Consider the following 21,464-nt stretch of genomic DNA (forward strand, 5'->3'; position numbering starts at 1 on the left):
TTAGATGAGGGGTCTCCAAACTACGGCCCGCGGGCCGAAACCGGCCCGTGAGGACCGGCAAACCGGCCCGCGTTAGCTGGCCGGACATCCCCGGTATCCGGCCCGCCAAATATTTGAGGTGGTGCCTATACTGCCAATTTACGAGAACTATCGCGACCAATACACCGCGACATTGTCGGAGCTCTATCTTTACAAAGCGGAAGGTCATGGTTAAACTTGTGGCTATCCACAATAAACAGAAGACCATTCTCCATGCGATATTGGAAAAAAAGAGCGATTAACAGACTAGTTTGGCAAAAACATTTTAAGTAAAAAATTCTTTGCATTTTATTCTACTCACGAGTCTGGTGCAATTGTTTCAAATGGACGCCACTTCGGTGACTACCCTTAGTAATCAATCATTATGGAAGATGCTTCTTAAGCGAGGTTTCACTTTCATTTGATTACATTGTAAAATACAAATAGCAAGTAAAGCGTATAAAATATTTATATTTAAAGGCAATTTAAAGAAAATACAATACCTGGTGCACATAATGATATTGGATATTTTAGTTGTAACTGATGTATAAAAATAACTATAATTAATTTATATCTTGAAAACGCACAGTGTTAGAGTATTCACATAAAGAAGTTTGACATCTTAGTGATAATTACTGACTTTTACGTAGCTCTAACTTTCCTTTCATAATTGCTTCCAGTTGTGGATCAAGTTCATTGGTAGAGATAATCATCAGCGACTTCAAATGCTCATCACTTAATTTTGATCTGTAAATACTTTTTGCATGTTTCATTTTGGAGAAAAGATATGTCCACGAATCAAAATTATGTAATTAAATAAAAATCGTAGTTCGTTTCAGTGCTATTCCCACAACCTCAGATTTTTGCGATTTCATCTTCCCTTTAGCCTTACATTAGGGTGATCATGGAGTGCTAGGGTGCTTTAATCCCACTATGTAGATCTTGGCCCTTATGACTTCGTGGAGGAGTCAATATGACCCGCTGAATAAAAAGTTTGGATAGTCTGTTGCTCCTGACGAAGACAATAGAGGTATTCATTGAAAGCTCGAGGTTTTCACTGAACTAAAGTGTCAGCAATCACTGACGGAGAAACAAACCAAAGACAGAACCGAGCGACACTGAATGCAAGCCTAAGGTCAAAGTGTAATGTGAACATTACTGCTGTTAACAACAAGCACCGTGGGTGAACACAGCATATTTATTTCCAAACGAGGCAAACAGCACTTAACGACATTCACAATTTTCTGCAGATATTTCCAGTGCAGTTCAGACGCAAAGATAAGTAGGGGTAAGAAATAGGACACGGTGCAGTTACTGTGCAATGAGCCTCCGGAGGCCTCTGAGGTCTCAGACCAAATTAGAAAATACTCCTGAACCATCTCTTAAATTTTGTAGATGGAGTTCAGATTCAATCTGTGCAAGGATGAAAGCCGCAACGACACGGCAGAAAGTTGCCACTTGACAATGATCGGGAAGCCATCGACAGAAAGTTCTTTGATGTGTAGCGATTTGATACGCTTGAAAGTCCGAGGGGATCTTATATAGTGTACTTAACCTCCCTTTCTTCGATTCCGTTGTTTATGGTTGAATTTTCGAACGACTCTGTGATACGAGACTGCCAAATAACAGCCTGTTATTTTGATGTCAGCTAGTACTATTGCTCTCAATGTTCTGTCGCAGGACTGCAGAGACAAAGGTAACAGTTGCGACGTTTTGAATCGTTGCTCTTCAGTGCTCTGCGAACTTCGTGCTGTTCGCATCATATGCTACACAGTCCGCCGATTTTATCCCTCTAGTTCCCGGGTCCGTCACGTTGGCTCCCCAAACTTTAGAACAAAAAGTTCGATATCTGATCCGCTGTACGCAGTTTTAATGTGTTGCCGAGAGCTTTCACGTACCTACGGCGCCGGACAGCGGCGGACAAAAGCCCGCATTAAATTTCCGAGAGCAGCCGCTCTCCTCAAACCGGTGGCCGTCCGTTTCAGCAGAGCGATCTCGGCGCATCGCCACACTATTGTACTGCACGGCAAGTTGTTCCGCGCGTCCTTTCACTTCACCGGAGTGTGGAGAGAAGGTAGGAGGGGTACAGTAGGAGAGAGGTGGTGGGTGTGAGGAGGGGGCGGTATCGGAGGCGGAGACGAGGGGAGTGGGAGGCGCGGAGCGATTGCCAGCGATATGGCGGCCGCCCGTCCGCCGGAGCCGAGAGAGCGGTTACAATGGGCGGCAGCAGAGTGGCAAACGGAATAAAAGTTGATGGAAAAACAAGAAGTCAATAGGGCTGGCAGGTTTCGGCCGCGAGCGGCGGCCGTCCTTCCCGCTCGGTCCCCGCGATCGATGTCCTCACCTCCCCTCGCAGCCATCCTCTGCCTGCTCCTGGGCTGTGTGCAGACTGCGGGGGACCTGTAGATAGACGCTGACGCGGGGGGGATTGGGGAGGGCCGGCGCGCTATCGTTTGCAGCGGCGGAGAGGCTCCCTCAGGTTCTGAAGGCTCAGGGAGCTGCGCCGCTGCCGCCACTCCGCGACTGCTCAAAGGCGCGCGCCGCGCGGCTTCTAAAGGATACACCGTCGCCGGGCTCGAGCTCCCGATTGGCTGTCAGTGGCACTTTGCAGTCGGCGAGGCTCCGCGAGATACGAACACGGTGACATGGAAACATGCATCCTTTCGCCTCGGCTGCTGCGGAGACGAATCCCGGCATTGGCTGCTGCTGCTGGCGTTTACCAGCTTCTTTTTTTCCCCGTTCGAAGCCAAATTGAGAAACTCGGTGACATATTTTATCACTAGGGAGACACATTTGCTGGCATCGTGCTCCTCTGCTCGAAAGCGTATACTTGTCGCAAAATTCGAAGTGAAAGGAATAAATTTTACAGGTGACCCACAACATAAATACATGTCATGTGAGCAATGCAAACAAATTATTAATCACTAAATAAAACGTACTCACTGATAGCCTTAAAGCACCGAGGACGCAGGAGATCTTCTGTATTTGAAAATAAGGTTCAAATGGTTCAAATGACTCTGAGCACTCTGGGACTTAACATCTGAGGTCATTAGTCCCATAGAACATAGAACTACGTAAACCTAACTAACCTAAGGACATCACACACATCCATGCCCGTGGCAGGGTTGGAACCTGTGACAGTAGAGGTCGCGCGGTTCCAGACGGAAGCGCCTAGAACCGCTCGCACACAACGACCGGCGAAAATAAGGTCACCAGAAAAAAAGTTACTGATCACGCCTCTTAATGAGCTGGTCAACTTGAGGTACGGAACTGATGCCAGACAGTCCTATGACTCTATACAGCTGACTTCGGTAGTGGCAGTGAAGTTAGGTGTTGACGGGGTCATGTGCCTCATGTGGCATTACCTGTAACTTGAGGTCGATAAGCAATTACATTCCAAAACCCGCACAAATTACGCAACACATTTATCAGATGGATTTCATCAAGATCAATGATAAATTGAAATACGGGCATACCATTCCAGCAGACCGGTTTCAGAGGTCACTGGTGATAAAGGCGCTGTGTTTCCTACACCGAGCAATAAGGCAAAACATTTCTCTATTTAGTTGCATTTTTTACGGAAAAACGGTTCACGATAATCATCGGCTATGTTTTGGCACTGTTGTCAGCCCTGACAGAAAAAGAGAAGAAAATGCTGGAGTTCTTAATGACCTACCCGATCATCGACTCAGTCAGAAGTGTCTGTGACGTCTCTTAAATATATATGTACGCATTGTCCCATCTAACTTTCCCACTTCATATTTTTTCGAAAGGTACCAAATTGTGAAAAATGCAGTTCGCCGCAGCGCAAAATATTTATAAGTAAACAAACATCATTTTAATATTTTATCTATCTTCAGGAACTGTGGTTGAGTATATAGAAATAATCAGCAACCAACTGCGTAAAATAATTTTAATCTCTTAACTAGTTTCAGGCACTTATTGTTAACACTTCCAAATAATGCTATGGTTATAACCTTCTGAAGAAGGCATTAAGTGCCTGGAACCATTTAGGAAATTAAATTTCTTTTATACAGCTGGTTGCTGACTGTTTCGATATATAACAATCACATTCAACACAAAGTTAAATGGCATAGGTATGTATTTTGTACCGAAATGAAATTACCAAGTTGGTAAACCGGAAATACTTTGTTTTACTTTATATTTTTAGTAGACTGAAACAGCCTGTTTGAAGTTGATGCTGTCAGCAGTTTTTGGGGCCCCACATAGCATCTAAATGTGAGAGTCTCTGGAATCGCTATTGCATCCACAATAACCATCGAGCAATTCAGGGCAGACAAAACTGCCACGAACATTTCTGGTTGGGGACGAGAAGTGCACATCCTACTGCTGAAATTTTGCAGTGTAGTTATACAAGAAAGAAATTTTAGCACGCCGGCATCAAGATATTCATAACCGTTTCTATGGATAAAACTTACGCACTATATTTTATTTTATATTTTTCGTTAAACTGAGTCCAGTGGAGATTGTATTTAAGCAGAAGAAGTGGTTGATGTTCAGTAATTGTATCTTACGTCATCTATTGTCTCTTGTATAAGCTAATTCTCTCTATCTCTCTCTCTCTCTCTCTCTCTCTCTCTCTCTCACACACACACACACACACACACACACACATACACACGTAGAATATGTATGGTGCCCTGCAGTTTCGTCTAAATTCTGACGTTACCAGTTACTGATTGTCGTTTCGGGAAAAAGGACTCGCTGGTAATTGTGTGACTGTTCGCTGTTTTACCATGTGACTCCAGAGAGGACATTAAATGTTTATGTGATACTGATCTATGGTCATGAAACATGCTGGCCCGCTGCAGTGCTCACTCTAATGATGCAGTTGATATTTTGCCCTTTTATATCATCCTAGGTCAACTAATTACAAGAAAGAGACAAGATCGTTTTCGGACGTTTCTACATGTCGCACACTCTGCCCTAGTACGGGTACTTTACTCGTCAAGTGTTCTTATAGAAATAACGTGTCATGTGCACAGCAAATTTGGTTGAATTTGCTCCAGGCGGTCCTAGGTAATGCTTTTCACCCAGGCCTCAACCATAGGGGTGCTTGTGGTGTCTTACAGTAAAATTTTCCAGATGGAAGGTGATACGTGTTCCAGTTTCGGCAGAGGTTACTGCAGACGTTGCAGAGATACGGCGATATATCACTGTTACTGCAGATCCCCCCCCACTCACACGAAAATTCTATGTCTGAAACATCATCATGACTCTTCCTGTCAGCATTAACTGTAGAAAAATGGAAAACAATGGATTTAATTCTAATATCGAGAGTCATCGAGTATTTTTACGTGTCACGTCTTTTTACCTTAGCCCGTACCGCCAGAATGTATTGATTTCGGATATATTACTGCAACAATATTTATCATTACTTTTATAGAAACAATTATACAAATGGGAGGTCCTGTGTGTACAAAAATTGTTTGTAATTGCTCCAGACGATACTCTGTTCAGGTTCTTTATCATCTCCTTTTCCCTCTCATCCCTATGAGAAGTAGGTGGTTCTTAATGGCACAGAAACCTTTTCTGGGATGCACACAAGTCACCATTTCGTACACTATACGTTGAGAGGTGAAATTACGTAATGTATCCATGAAAATTCTCTGTTTCGTGGTCCAGGTTTTATAATGTCAGGAGGCATAATTTTGCATGGAGGTACTGATTTCCCAGAAGTTTAACATGGTACATTCACAGCTCAGCGTTGTTGCCCTGTGCGTCTTTTCAGGGGTGAAATCAGCTCAAAATTCATTTTTTAATGAGTTACAATGTCCTTCCACAAGAACAGAGCAGGTAGAAGAGCCCTTGGAGCAAGAGAATTTTCGGCGAATGGCCTAACCCGCGCATTTCCGCGACTTGAATCCAATACAGCGTGTGTGGGACACGTTGGAGAGACATATATCAGCGCACCCACGTACACGAGTGACCATTCAGCAGTTGGCAACCGCACTGGTGGAGAAATCGAACGCCCTACTACGAAACCCCGTACCAACCTTCTGCCCAACATTAGAGCACGTCTAAGAACAGGCAATGCCGTACGTGGTCATCACAAAACCCGTTAGAAAACAAGTACCACCTTTTGTAATGTTCAGGGTCCATCTTCAGTCTTGGTAACTTCAATGAAATTATTGTGTCTGAAAAAATGTATTATTTCTGATCCTATAATGGCGTATTTCTTTCAGTTACCTTCCATACTATACGATACTACAATGAATCAGTGCTTTGTACTTATGGACATTTTCATTGAGCTGTTTTACTTGTCAGTGACACATCATGGGAAAGTTACTTCCGTCCTTAACTTTTGAACAGCAGTGTCTACTAAACATTTTATCTATAACAGGTATGTCAAGATTCCTCAGTTGCATTTTTTTATACGCATGTGTATGTTGCAAAGTAATTGTAACTTGTTTGTAAAACAATTTATATTATGATTTACCATTACATCGTCATCAAGATATTGACTATAAGACTCAACAAACCAAAGTTTAAAAAAATTAAGAACTTATGTAGGTGTACTGCTACAACCTTGAAATGTTTCTAGAAAATAATTTTTATTTACCATTCAGCTGTATAAATTTGTTTGTTTCGGCCGGTTTCGGTGTTTTCAACCAACATCAACTGGAAGAAAAAATTATAACATTTGTTGGTTTAGAAATGCGTATTTCTCATAGAAGCTCCTTTCATATACCGGACGTAGCGTTGGCAAAACGTAAAATGGAAAATAGGTTTTACAGACTCTACAAAACTTAGAAGGGACCCCGAGAGTGCGAGGTAGCAATTGCATTTTTAGTAAGGCTCATCGGAAAGGGTTGTGTTAACAACATTAAAAGGAAAAACATTAGCTGCTAGTTACTCACCGAGCGAGGTGGTGCAGTGGTTAACACACTGGACTCGCATTCGGGAGGACGACGGTTCAATCCCGCGTCCGGCCATCCTGATTTAGGTTTTCCGTGATTTCCCTAAATCGCTTCAGGCAAGTGTCGGGATGGATCTTTGAAAGGGCACGGCCGACTTCCTTCCCCATTCTTCGTTAATCCGATGAGACCGATAACCTCGTTATTTGGTGCCCTCCCCGAAATCAACCAACCAACCTAGTTACTCACCATGTGCATCAGGAGGGCGACAGAGAATAAGTTCAAAAAAAGGTTCATATGTGTGTGAAAACTTATGGGACTTAACTGCTAAGGTCATCAGTCCCGAAGCTTACACACCACGTAACCTAAATTATCCTAAGGACAAACACACACAGCCATGACCGAGGGAGGACTCGAACCTCCGCCGGGACCAGCCGCACAGTCCATGACTGCAGTGCCTGAGACCGCTCGGCTAATCCCGCGCGGCAGAGAATAAGTGTCCGGAAGGTTCACAGATCGACGTTTTACGGGATTTATGTATTACGCTAAACAAAATGGACATTCAAGAAACGTTCAAAATAGACCATTATCTTGCAACATGACTACTGAAAGAAAAATGGCGCTCCATAGTGTTCACGAAGTTTCACCATCACGACCGAAGGCGAACTTCTTTGGAGTCACAAAGCATGCAGGTCGTTCAGCTAGTTATCGTCTCTTAAAGAATAAGTAAGCAATCATTTTGGTGTAACGAGGTGATGAGAACTGATGGAATGTCATGGCGTGTGGCCGAATGCGAAACAGTCTGTCGTGGATCTTATCGTGAAACAGGCTATCCTTTAAAACCTTGCTGCAAATATTGCGATAACATGTTTTATAGGCACGTAAACAGGAAACATAAAGAGGCTGAATTCGTGCAATGGCTCCAGGTGTTATGAAATGCAATATCACACCCTGCGGATGAGGGATAGCTTGCCCTAACGGAATGCGATTTTTATACGCAGACCAGCAATCAAGCGAAAGAAAGTCATTTTGATCAGCTATTGGCCAATAGAAGCACTCACACCGCAGCTGTAATTGTCTTACGCCCGTCTTCCCTCTCTCGCAAGCTGTGACGTAAATACTCCCTACTGCCCTTGCAAGATCACGCACACGAGAGTGAATCATAGGGGGGCAGAGCACCTGTTTCTTCTCGCAGCATAGTAAATAACTTTCCAACCAATTTACCGCACAGATTAACAGTCGGCATAATCGTGTACGAATACGTTAATGCATTGATGTTAGTTGATATTGATACAACTCTCTTGATATGTCTTATTTCCAGGGTTATTTTCCTAAACATTTTTTCTTCGAATTCCAATTGCTTGGAGTTCGAAACAAATTCCAAAATGAAATATAGCATAAGTTTCTTTATGCCATCTACAAATTTACCGGCCGATTCCGCAGATTTCTGTGCATCATCAAGTTGACATTTTGTTTGAAATTTCGTTATCTTACGTCTTCCTATTCTGTAGCACAGTTTGAAGTTATCCAACCATCCACTGCTTCCCTTGAAATCACTGTAATCTCTGTCGCGCGGAATTTCATCAGCTAGTTCGTTCTGCCTCTGCGAAATTCTTTGGGTTACTTTCCGACAAAATGTCAACCTTAGAAACCTTTGTTGTAGATATAATGCTATGCTTGCTTTGTTTATCATTCCTCTGCCTTGTATGAACGCCACTAGAACTGCAGCAATGCTTTGAGTTAGTCACTTACTAAGCAGTTCAACTACGCTGCCTAATTCAAATGTTCAAATGTGTGTGAATTCTTAAGGGACCAAACTGCTGAGGCCATCGGTCCCTAGACTTACACACTACTTAAACTTACTGAAACTAACTTATGCTAAGAACAAGACACACATTCATGCCAGAGGGAGGACTCGAACCTCCGGCGGGAGGGGCCGCGCAATCCGTGACATGGCGCCCTTAGACAACGCGGCCACTCCTAGTGGCTGCTGCCTAGTCATACGTTGAACATTGGATACCTCCAGTCCTGCCTCCTGTTGCCATTAGCACCTAATATTTTGGTTTCTTGGTAGACAATATGTGGGGCGTCAAATTCTGAAAGAATCATTGGCCTTTTGCGACCTACACTTGAGGGCTTACTTCCGGCCAGGGGTGCATATGTAGTTCACCTAAGCTTTTTAAGAGTCTGTCAAAATCAGATTATGTTGCACTTAACGTTTTGCCAATGCTACATTTGGTATACGAAAGAGTGTTCTTCAAGAGATGTTACATTTTTTTCTTCCAGTTTATTTTGGTTGAAAGAGCCGAAAATGGTCGAATAAATACACCGAAGCGCCAAAGAAATTGGTATAGACGCGTATTCAGATATAGAAATATGTCAACAGGCGCTGCAGTCGGCGATGCCTATGTAAAACAACATGTTTCGGGCACAGTTATTACAATGGTTACTGCTCCTACAATGGCCGGTTATCAATATTTAAGTGAGTCTGAACGTGATGATGTAGTCGGAGCACGAGCGAGGGGACAAGGCATCTCCGAGGTAGCGCTGAAGTGGTGATTTTCCCATACGAGTGTACTGTAAATATCAGCAATCCAGTAAAACATCAAATCTTCGACATCGCTGCCGCCGGCTACAGATCCTGCTTGAACGGGACCAACGACGACTGAGGAAAATCGTTCAACGTGGCAGAAGAGGAACCCTTCTGCAAACTGTTGCAGATTTGAATGCTGGGCCATCAACAAGCGTCAGTGTGCAAACCATTCAACGAAACATCATCCATATGGGCTTTCGGACCCCTTGATGACTGCGCGACACAAGGCTTTACTCCTCGCCTGGGCCCGTGAGCACCGACATTCGACAGTTGAGGACTGAAAACATGTTGCCTGATCCAACGAGTCTCGTTTCAAATTCTACCGAGTGGATGGACGTGTACGGGTATGGAGACAACCTGATGAATCAATGGACCCTGCATGTCAGCAGGAGGCTGTTCGAGCTGGTGGAGGCTCTATAATAGTGTGGGGCGTGTGCAGTTGGAGAGGTACGGGATCCCTGATACTTCTATATGTCACTCTGACAGGTGACACATAGGTAAGCGTCCTGTCTGATCACCGACATCCATTCATGTTGGGATCCCTGATACGTCTAGATGCGACTCTGACAGGTGACACATACGTAACTATCCTATCTGATCACATGCGTCCATTCATGCCCATTGTACATTCCGGCAGACTTTGGCAATTCCAGCAAGACAATGCGACACCCCAAACGTCCAGAACTGCTACAGAGTGGGTCCGGAGACACCCTTCTAAGTTTATACACTTTGCTGGCCACCAAACTCCCAAGACATGAACATTATTGAACATATCTGGGATGTCTTGTAACGTGCTGTTCAGAAGAGGTCTCCAGCCCTCCTACTCTTACGAATTTATGGACAGCCCTGCAGGACGCATGGTGTCAGTTCCCTCCAATACTGCTTGAGACATTAGTCGAGTCCATATCACGTCTTGTTACAGCGCCTCTGCGTGCTCCATCGGACCCTATGCGAAATTAGGCAGTGTTGCTGTTGTTGTTGTTGTTGTTGTTGTGGTCTTCAGTCCTGAGACTGGTTTGATTCAGCTCTCCATGCTACCCTATCCTGTGCAAGCTTCTTCATCTCCCAGTACCTACTGCAACCTGCATCCTTCTGAATCTGCTTGGTGTATTCATCTCTTGGTCTCCCTCTACTATTTTTACCCTCCACGCTGCCATACAATGCTAAATTTGTGATCCCTTGATGCCTCAGAACATGTCCTGACAACCGGTCCCTTCTTCTTGTCAAGTTGTGCCACAAACTCCTCTTCTCCCCAATGGGCAGTGTCTAATTGCTAAAGTGACAGGAAAATAAAAATGCATTTGTTTAAAGAAATTATTAATACGGAAGATGGCTGAGGAAAACGGATCTAGCTGCTATCAGCTATTCATATGCGTCTCCCAGCGGGTTTCGAAAAAGACGATCGTGTGAAACCCAGCTCGCGCTATTCGTCCACGAGACTCAGAGGGCCATAGACACGGGTCCCGAGCTACATGCCGTGTTTCTTGACTTCCGCAAGGCGTTTGATACAGTTCCCCACAGTCGTTTAATGAACAAAGTAAGAGCATACGGACTATCAGACCAATTGTTTGATTGGATTGAGGAGTTCCTAGACAACAGAGCGCAGCATGTCATTCTCAATGGAGAGAAGTCTTCCGAAGTAAGAGTGATTTCAGGTGTGCCGCAGGGGAGTGTCGTAGGACCGTTGCTATTCAAAATATACATAAATGACCTTGTGGATAACATCGGAAGTTCACCGAGGCTTTTTGCGGATGATATTGTGGTATATCGAGAGGTTGTAACAACGAAAAATTGTACTAAAATGCAGGAGGATCTGCAACGAATTGACGCATGGTTCAGGGAATGGCAATTGAATCTCAATGTAGATAAGTGTAATGTGCTGCGGATACATAGAAAGAAAGATCCTTTATCATTTAGCTACAGTATAGCAGGTCAGCAACTGGAAGCAGTTAATTCCATAAATTATCTGGAAATAGGCATTAAGAGTGATTTAAAATGGAATGATCATATAAAGTTGATCTACATCTACATCTACATTTATACACCGCAAGCCACCCAACGGTGTGTGGCGGAATACACTTTACGTGCCACTGTCATTACCTCCCTTCCTTGTTCCAGTCGCGTATGGTTCGCGGGAAGAACGACTGCCGGAAAGCCTCTGTGCGCGCTCGAACCTCTATAATTTTACATTCGTGATCTCCTAGGGAGATATAAGTAGGGGGAAGCAATATATTCGGTACCTCATCCAGAAACGCACCCTCTCGAAACCTGGACAGCAGGGTACACCGCGAGTCTGCCACTTGAGTTTGCTAAACATACCCGTAAAGCTATCACGCTTACCAAATAACCCTGTGACGAAACGTTCTGCTCTTCTTTGGATCTTCTCTATCTCCTCTGTCAACCCGACATGGTACGGATCCCACACTGATGAGCAATACTCAAGTATAGGTCGAACGAGGGTTTTGTAAGCCACCTCCTTTGTTAATGGACTACATTTTCTAACGACTCTCCCAATGAATCTCAACCTGGCACCCGTCTTACCAACAACTAATTTTATATGATCATTCCACTTCAAATCGTTCCGCACGCATACTCCCAGATATTTTACAGAAGTAACTGCTACCAGTGTTTGTTCCGCTAGCATATAAAACATACAATAAAGGATCCTTCTTTCTACGTATTCGCAATACATTACATTTGTCTATGTTAATGGTCAGTTGCCACTCCCTGCACCAAGTGCCTATCCGCTGCAGATCTTCCTGCATTTCGCTGCAATTTTCTAACGCTGCAACTTCTCTGTATACTACAGCATCATCCGCGAAAAGCCGCATGGAACTTCCGACACTATCTACTAGATCTATCGTCAGTAAAGCAGATGCCAGACTGAGATGCATTGGAATAATCCTAAGGAAATGCAGTCCGAAAACAAAGGAAGTAGGTTACAGTACACTTGTTCGCCCACTGCTTGAATACTGCCCGCCGGTGTGGGATCTGTACCAGATAGAGTTGACAGAAGAGATAGAGAAGATCCAACGGAGAGCAGCGCGCTTCGTTACAGGATCATTTAGTAATCGCGAAAGCGTTACGGAGATGATACATAAACTCCAGTGGAAGACTCTGCGGGAGAGACGCTCAGTAGCTCGGTATGGGCTTTTGTTGAAGTTTCGAGAACATACCTTCACCGAGGAGACAAGCAGTATATTGCGCCCTCCTACGTATATCTCGCGAAGAGACCATGAGGATAAAATAAGAGAGATTACAGACCACACAGAGGCATACCGACAATCTTTCTTTCCACGTACAATCCGAGACTGGAATAGAAGGGAGAGCCGATAGAGGTACTCAGAGTACCCTCCGCCACACACCGTAAGATGGCTTGCGGAGTATGGATGTAGATGTAGAAGAGGTGTTGAAAGAATCAGTTCATGTCTCCCTCCGTTTGCAGTTACAGCTTCATTGCGTATCGCAAATCGTAAATAAACAGACTTTCGTCGGTGCAAGACGCTGTCCCCACAAGCCGCGCAGAGGTCGCTGTTTTCCGTGGCCTGGGGGCGGCGGTCTGGGTGCGGGCGGCGGCCCACCCTGTTGAATTTGTTTGTCGGCGGTTGTCCATCCCGCACACGTCCGCCGGGGCGCGTTATACCGTCCGCCGGCGGGAGGGACAGCCGCACGGAATACCAATGCAGCGCCACGCTGGGACCAGGCCCGCCACCGCCACCGCCACCGCCGCCCCTGTGCCTGCAACCACCCACCAGCCGGCAGCCGCCGAATTATTGCAGTCGCTTTTTGTGCGGGTCAGACTCGCTGCAGCGTGCTCGGAAAACAGCAGGTTGCACAGCGATTAATAACAACAGGACACAAAGTAATAAGGAATATCAGAGCGAGGCGTGTTTTTCGAAAGGCGTATAGTACAGTTCCGCATTGTCACTTAGAGCGCCATATCAGGACTTTCTAGCAAGTATGACAACTCAAAGGGGTGAAATCATCAGATATAAGGGACATTTTCGGAGCCGAATCATGGCCCATGTTGTGGTGTATTTTTAATGATAACTACGCAGACCTACTCTTGCTTTAAAATGAATTGCATACGGGTACATTCAGCTAAGCTGTTACCCTTAGATACTTGCAGAACCGTTGAAGATATTGTAATTCTGTTTTAACCCTAATGAATGCAATAAACGTCCTTATTAATTAACCTAAAGTCTTCTATCATACTTAGTTACAGAGCTATCTCTATCAACTTCGCTTTTTTGAACCGAAGTATAATAATTACTCCTGTTACTATGACTGTTTAAAACAGACGAATTCAGTAGAGCTTCATTCAGTAAAATTCGCTTAGTAGTGTCAGCAAAATTACGATATTTAGGGCCTAGTATTGATCTGTTTTGAAAATGCGATTGACTGTTGTAGGATGAGTAAGTCAGTGTTATGATACGAAATGTAGCGTCAGGCTGATTGGGCGCTCCAGTTTGGCGCAGCTAAGAGGGTCCAATTACCGAAGCAGAAATGCAAAGAAAAGTTTAATTTAAAGCTGATATAGTCCATTCTGTAAATGACATAAAATCATTACATAGGTCCACGAACATGGTTACTAATCAGTACAATTGTCCTTCTTCATGGCTATACTTTTGTGTACATCTAAACACGTTTCGACCACAAACAAAATCAAAATCGCATTCAGTACTTCGATACACCTTACTATTATTAATATTCGCAGACACGGAAAAAAGTATTCATACTCCGATCTTAACGCAAATTAACGTTATTTATTCAAACTGAATATCGGAACCAGAGATGTTATTTCGTAAACGAACGGTATGGGATTTACATTCTATCCTGGACATATTAAAGGATTAAATGAATTAGCCGTCCGCAAGAAGTAAGTAAAAATTCAGTACCAGCTGGCTTCACACTGTAGGGAGAAAGTATTTATACATGGAAAGACAGTTACAATGTAAATAACTACACTGAAGATCCATAGATACTGTTGCATCTACCTAATATCGTGTAGGGCCCCCGCAAGCATGCAGAAGTGCTGCAACACCACGTCGCATGAACTCGACTAATGTCTGAGGTTGTGACAGAGGGAACTGACGCCATGAATCCTGTAGCGCTGACCATAAATCCGAGGTGGTGGAGGTCCCTTCTGAACAGCACGTTGCAAGGCATCTCGGATATGCTCAATAATGTTCATGACTGGGGAGTTTGGAGTCCAGCGGAAGTGTTTCAACTCAAAAGAGTGCTCCTGGGGCCATTCTGTAGCAATTCTGGACGTGTGGGGTGTTGCATTGTCCTTCTGAAATTGAGCAAGTCCGTCGGAATGAACAACATGAATGGATGTCGGTGATCAGACAGGACGCTTACCTATGTGTCACCTGTCAGAGTGGCATATAGAAGTATCAGGGATCCCGTACCTCTCCAACTGCACACGCCCCACACCATTATAGAGCCTCCACCAGCTTGAACAGTCCCCTGATGACATGCAGGGTCCATGGACTCATCAGGCTGTCTCCATATCCATACACGTCCATCCTCTCGATACAATTTGAATCGAGACTCGTCCTATCAGGCAACATGTTTCCTGTCATCAGCAGTCGAATGTCTGTGTTGACGGGCCCAGGCGAGGCATAAAGCTTTGTGTCGTGCAGTCATCAAGGGTACACGAGTTGGCCTTGGGCCCGGAAACGCCATATCGATAATATTTCGTTTAGTGATTCGGACGCTCACACTTGTTAATGGCGCAGCATTGAAATTTGCAACCATTTGCGGGAAGTCTGCACTTCTGTCACTTCAAACGATTCTCTTCGGCCGTCGTTGGTGCCGTTCTTGCAGGAGCTTTTTCTGGCTGCGGCTATTTTGAAAATTTGATGTTTTATCGGATTCCTGATATTCACGTTAAACTCGTGAAATAGTCGTACGGTAAAATCCCAATTTCATCGCTAATTCGGAGGTGCTTATTCCATCGCTGGCCGGGATGGCCGAGCGGTTCTAGGTGCTTCAGTCCGTAACCACACTGCTGCTACGGTCGCAGGTTCGAATCCTGCCTCGAACATGTAAGTCTGTGATATCCTTAGGTTAGTTAGGTTTAAGTATTTCTAAGTTCTAGGGGACTGATAACCTCAGAAGTTAAGTCCCATAGTACTCAGAGCCATTTGAACCATATTTGCTTGTTCCATCGCTTGTGCGCCGATGTTGAAACTCACTTGTCTTATACAGACTGAAAAGTATTTAAACCGACAATCTCTGGCAGGTTGTAGGGGACATCAAAACAAATATTTTTTCCCTAATGTCAGTTTTTCCTATAAGGATTCTTTAAACCAGTGGAGGTCATATTACGCTCTTCTGTTGTTAGAGGCCGTATTACGGTTGTTAGAGGGCGTATTACGCTCTTCAGTTGTAGGCAACTGCTGTCCACCAGTGTAGTAGTGCATTGTCTCTGCTTACTAATTGTTCGATACACATGGAGTGAGTACACTGATATGGTTGGTGAGTACTACGTAGCACACCATAACGGACTAGCTGTACAGCGGGTTTATCAACAGCAATATCCTAATCGCCGTATCCCGCATCATACGACATTTACTGCTGTGTACCAACGTCTGCGTGAGACCGGGTCATTTAGCAGATTACCTAGATAGGGACGCCGTCGCACAGCAAGAACGCTGCAATTTGAGGAAGTTGCTGGAAGACGTCCCGCTCTCTACAAGACAACGCATGTGGTTCCCACATGACGGGGCGCCGGCACGTTTCAGTCGTGTGCGTCGATTCCTGGACCGACGGTTCCCAGAAACGTGGATTGGCAGAGGTGGTCCTGTACCATGGCCTGCTCGATCCCCAGATGTGTCCCCTGTGGACTTTTTTGTGTGGGGAGAGATGTGCAACTTTGTTTAGGCAACTCCTGCTGCATCAGAAGAGGATCTGGTTGCCCGGATAGTAGCAGCAGCAGTAACAATTCATGATACTCCTGGGGCTTTTGCCCGTGTCAGACAGAACATGATCCGACGGTTTAACCTTTGTTTACGTGTCAATGGAGGCGTTTTTGAAAATCTACTGTAATTGCAATTGGCTTGTGTTAATGTGTTGTCTCTTGGTCATAAAAAAAATGGAAAAGTGTTTGTTGGTTTAATTAATTTGCCGCCACATAAATCTTCCTCTACCGGTTTAAATACTCCTCATAGGAGAAAATGACATTAGGGAAAATATTTGTTTTGATATCCCCTACAACATCCCAGAGTTTGTCGGTTTAAGTACGTTTCACCCTGTATAGGCTTTGCCGACCGCAGCACCGTATTCTGCGTGTTTACACAACTCTGTATTTGAACACACATGGCTATACCAGTTTCTTTGGCGCTTCGGTGTATAATGACACAGTTAACGCTTCTCAGGCATTCCTTGCCTATACATGTCCTCTGCTAACGTCTTTGAAGTGGAACTATGCAGATTTTTTAGCAATCAGTGACGTAGTAGTTTGCCTGCTTGTTGTAGACATTGGAGTTCCTTAAGATATGTGCTCTGTGTTGGTAACTTGAGAACATGGGGAGTATGGCACAACAATCACAGAATTGTTTCGCAGTACCCTTAGAGTCTTTATCTTCTTAAATAGAATAAGCTGTGCCCAAACCCAAGCTATCAACACTTTTTTCCAGATGTTCCTTTAGGGTATTTAAATACTGAAATCTATTCATGATACTTTCAACAAAAACAACACGTGATTTAGTCAATTGTGAATGTGTTTGGGATCCTGCTCAGTATCTGGTTAACTCCACACCAAAATTCTATCATCACTTACAAATGTATTAAATTTACTTCTCCTAAAAATTTGTGTTCTTGGTTATATTCTCTCTGGCAAATGCAAGTCTCAGTCTTATTCTTCTTGCTCAAGTACGGTTTTCTTCTAGGTACCCTAGCTCTATAACCTACTTAAAATACAAGAAAATGCCCATGACCTTATTTCTTTCACGAACTGATCGCTATCATGTGCTGAGAATGCAGAAGGTGTAATTTAGGATCATTTTTAGCCTTGTTATTAGCGTATTTCCTGGTCTTTGCGTTAGCTTTTGTAGTCGACCACTTCTGTCGTTGTAAGTGACAGTATTTCTTTCTGTAGATCGCTGTATTAAGGATTGCATACTCGCCCGGCTTCCCCGTATAGTATCAGCTATTTCTGAAAATGTTTTTTTCTTGTCATATTATGAGATAACTGCATGCCTTTCCTCTACAGCTGTTTCTTTCCTTTTCCCGTCTATTTTGCTGTTGGACGACATTCACCACATATCAGAAACATCATGCACGAGGGATAACTTGCCACCAAAGGCGTTAAATGCTGCAAGTGGTTCGTTAGTTGTTTCTATGGTTACATTTCTGGTAATGTATTAATACTTTATCCCACAGTGTGAAGCTATTTGATGCCGAAATTTTATTTACTTTTTGCAAAAGCTAATTTAGATAATCCTTTTATATGTACACATTTGAAAGTCTATACGGCTAGTGAACCAAAGAACATCTCTAGTTGCGATCTATAGTTCTATTAATTAAATTTATTCTACATGAACAACGGCATAAAGTTGTCAGAGTATTTTTTTCCACGAATGTACGTGGTATGTGTTCTTTCGAACATGCACAAAACAACAGGCACCACATAATCGCATAAATCAATATGGTACGACGATCGAAAATCCTCGTGCGGATGCCCACCAAGCCTGACCACTTACGGGGACCCGAAATGAAGAGTTCATGACTCTGCGCTTGTTGTTCGAAACAGGCTGGGGATTAGAGTCAGATGGTTTTGAGTCCCGGTGTGCCACAAATTTTCATCTGTTACCATTGAATTATTTCAGTAGCCAAATGCGACTAAATGTCACTGACAACCTATGAATCAACACTGTATTTAGCCAGTGCTCCTGTATGTTTATACCACGGTTTGACACTGTTAACAAAGGTATGAGCATACTTAAATGGTTCACAAATACGTGTGTGCCTCGAAGGCTTCTTAAGTAATAGGTTGTTGACGAGTATTTTATCAAATACAAGGGCATCGTAGGAGTGCGCTAGAATGTGTGACAGGATCGATACTAGTCTTTAAGCAGACAAATTATCTGATGGACGGAGTAAGCAGCCATCTGCAGCTGCTTGCTGATGATACTAAGACTTGAGGGGAGGGGTCGTTGCTGGGTGACTGCAGGGTGATACAAGACGACTTAAATTTCTAGTTGTTGTGATGAATGACAGTTAGCGCTAAATGTTGGAAAATGTATGTTAATGGATATGAAAAGGAACAACAGTATTATAACGTTCGGATGCAGAACTAATAGTGTGCTGTTTGACACAATCAGATCGATTAAATATCCACGAGTAGCGTTGCAAGGCAATATGGGATGGAACCAGAATGTAAGGATTGAAGTGGGGAAGGCAGATGGTCGAGTTTTGTTTATTGGGAGAGTTTCTGGAATGTGTGATTCACGTATAAAGGAGACCGCGAATAGAACGCTTGTGGAATCCATTCTTGAGTACTGCCTGAGTGTCTGGGATCCTCATCAGGGCAGGATAAAGCAAGGAACCGAAGTAACTCAAAAGCGGGCAGCTAGATATGTTATCTGTACGCTCGATCGACACGTAAGTGTTAAGGAGATGCTACGAAATCTCGACTGGTAGACCCTGGAGGGAAGATGATGTTCTTTTGGAGGAATTCTACTGAGAAAATTCAGAGAACCAGTATTAGATGCTGACAGCAGTACGACCCTTCCGCCGCCAACGTGCATTTCTCGTAAGGTCCATGAACATAATATAAGAGAAAGTAGGGCTCATAGGGAGACCTATATACAGTCGTTTTTCCCTCACTCGGCCTGCTAGTGGAACGTGTAAGGACATGATTAGTACTGTTAGAAAGTATCCTCCATCACTCAGCGTACAGTGGCGTGCGGAGTATGTTTGTATCTGTAGATGTAGGTACTGTAGTTCGTTCAGAGTGTCCCCAGCAGAGTCCAAGCAGCTATGAAGTCGAAAGGTGGACACATCTCACATTACAGTCTACTAAGAAATATCTGTAAGCTTTTGATCAGATAGTGCAGCAATGGATACCCAAAGGCTGTTACTGTTGTTTCTGCCTAATGACTCTTTATTACAGACTATCTTTCTAGTGTGCATCCGAGTTGACAAGAGACAGTGTCGCGCGATTTTAAGTTTCGTAACAACCGTCAATCGTAAAAGGAAATGACGACAATGAAATTCTAACTGTCGTCATTCCCTTATACAGCTGGTGGTTGTTCGTATTCCCAAGTGCGAATACATTTCATGTATTTCATGACGGCTGTAGTCACCACAATGTCCGCTCCTTCGGAGACGCATGCGTGTTGAGAAGGAATATCGCATAGTTCTCCCTAACAACATAGGCACTGCAATAGCGTAAAAATGCATCGATAGAGTTCGACAGTTATATTGACCCGATACTATTCACACTTAGATACATGTGGTTGCCCCCCCCCTCTCCCCCCCCCCCCCCCCGACTGGAAGGGAAAGAACGTGGCCTCTAAGTTAACAGCGGTAACAGCACTTCTCTTGTTTGTGCCGAAGGCTTGAAGTTAATGTGAACGTTAAAAATTCAGTCAATTTTTAAAGTATTAACTATGTGTTACGAGTTTAATGTCAATACAGACTCTTATATTACAAAAGCAACAAGAAAGAAAACATTTGATCATAAACACACTCTGAAAATTCCATTTATGTTATAAAGCGTCGAAATGCTCACTCATCCCTGTAATAAAAGTATGCGATCGCAGTTTCTAGGACATCGGGCAGAGTGAAAAGATTGGTTCCACCTCATTGGACACGCTGCAACAACAGGATGTTTCAAATCCTTTTTAGTCGTCGGATTTTGAGCCTAGACTTCAGCTTAGAGTTTACGCCAGAGAAAAGTTCTGTGGTATAAGTTCAGGTGAATGTGAGAACTGCATCACTTTCTGTCAATTGATAACGCTTTCACTTTCTGTTAAGCTACCTAGAAAGACCAGGGTGACAGCTTTCCCATCCTTAAGTGAGTAGCGAGCATGCACAATATCCTTTCTTCCAGGAGTGTTAGTCTTGCAAAATTCGCAGGAGAGATTCTGTGCAGTTTGGAGGGTAGGAGAAAAGTTACTGGATGAAGTAAAGCTGTGAGAATGGGTCGTGTGTCGTGCTTGGGTAGCTTGGTTGGTAGAACACTTGTCTGTCAAAGGATAAAGTCCCGACTTCGGTGTCATCCGCCACACAACTGTAATCTGCCAGGAAGTTTCACAGATCTTTCCACGTGTACGCATTGTACGGTATAGTCCCCACACTTCGAGAGGGTCCTGTCTGGAAGAGGGATTCTGTTCGTGCCCCTGAAGATGTATGGGAGAATAGTCGTTGTACAAGATTCCCTCCTCTGATATTTCACTGCACCAGTTGATATTTTCCGCGACACCCATTACATACCTGTCGTATTACCCACAGCAGTTTGATATTCTGTCAGAATGTACTGCCATTCTTCCACAGTCGGTCATGCAACTCAATGAAAGTTTCCCAACATTCAAGCCATCGTAAAGGCGGAGGATAGACATACGTCATGTTAATGTCCACTAATCAGTGTATGGGTACTATGGATCAGATGTGTTATGGCTGCTGCATTTGCTGGTGGATGACAGTGATGCTGACGATGATGATGACGACAGGATTTTGAGCAGACCTGATAGAAGGCGCTTCTACTGAGGGGATTTGAAAGCTTATTGTTTTCTTTTTTGTTCTAGTTTCATCGCCCCATATTTTAGTGTGTTGTGGTCAACATCCATGTTTCTTTACTCATAACTGAACTACAGTAAAAGCACTTCTTCTGCCCAAGAAATTATGTAACTGGTGATAATTCTTTGTCAGATTGCGATTTCAATCACAAAATTCATGAATTCTTTGTTAATGGCATTTGTGGACCAAAACAACAATTCTGTAGAGCTACTGCCAGTATTCAC

This window comes from Schistocerca piceifrons, chromosome 7 (assembly GCF_021461385.2).
Source record: "Schistocerca piceifrons isolate TAMUIC-IGC-003096 chromosome 7, iqSchPice1.1, whole genome shotgun sequence".
Classification (NCBI taxonomy): domain Eukaryota; kingdom Metazoa; phylum Arthropoda; class Insecta; order Orthoptera; family Acrididae; genus Schistocerca; species Schistocerca piceifrons.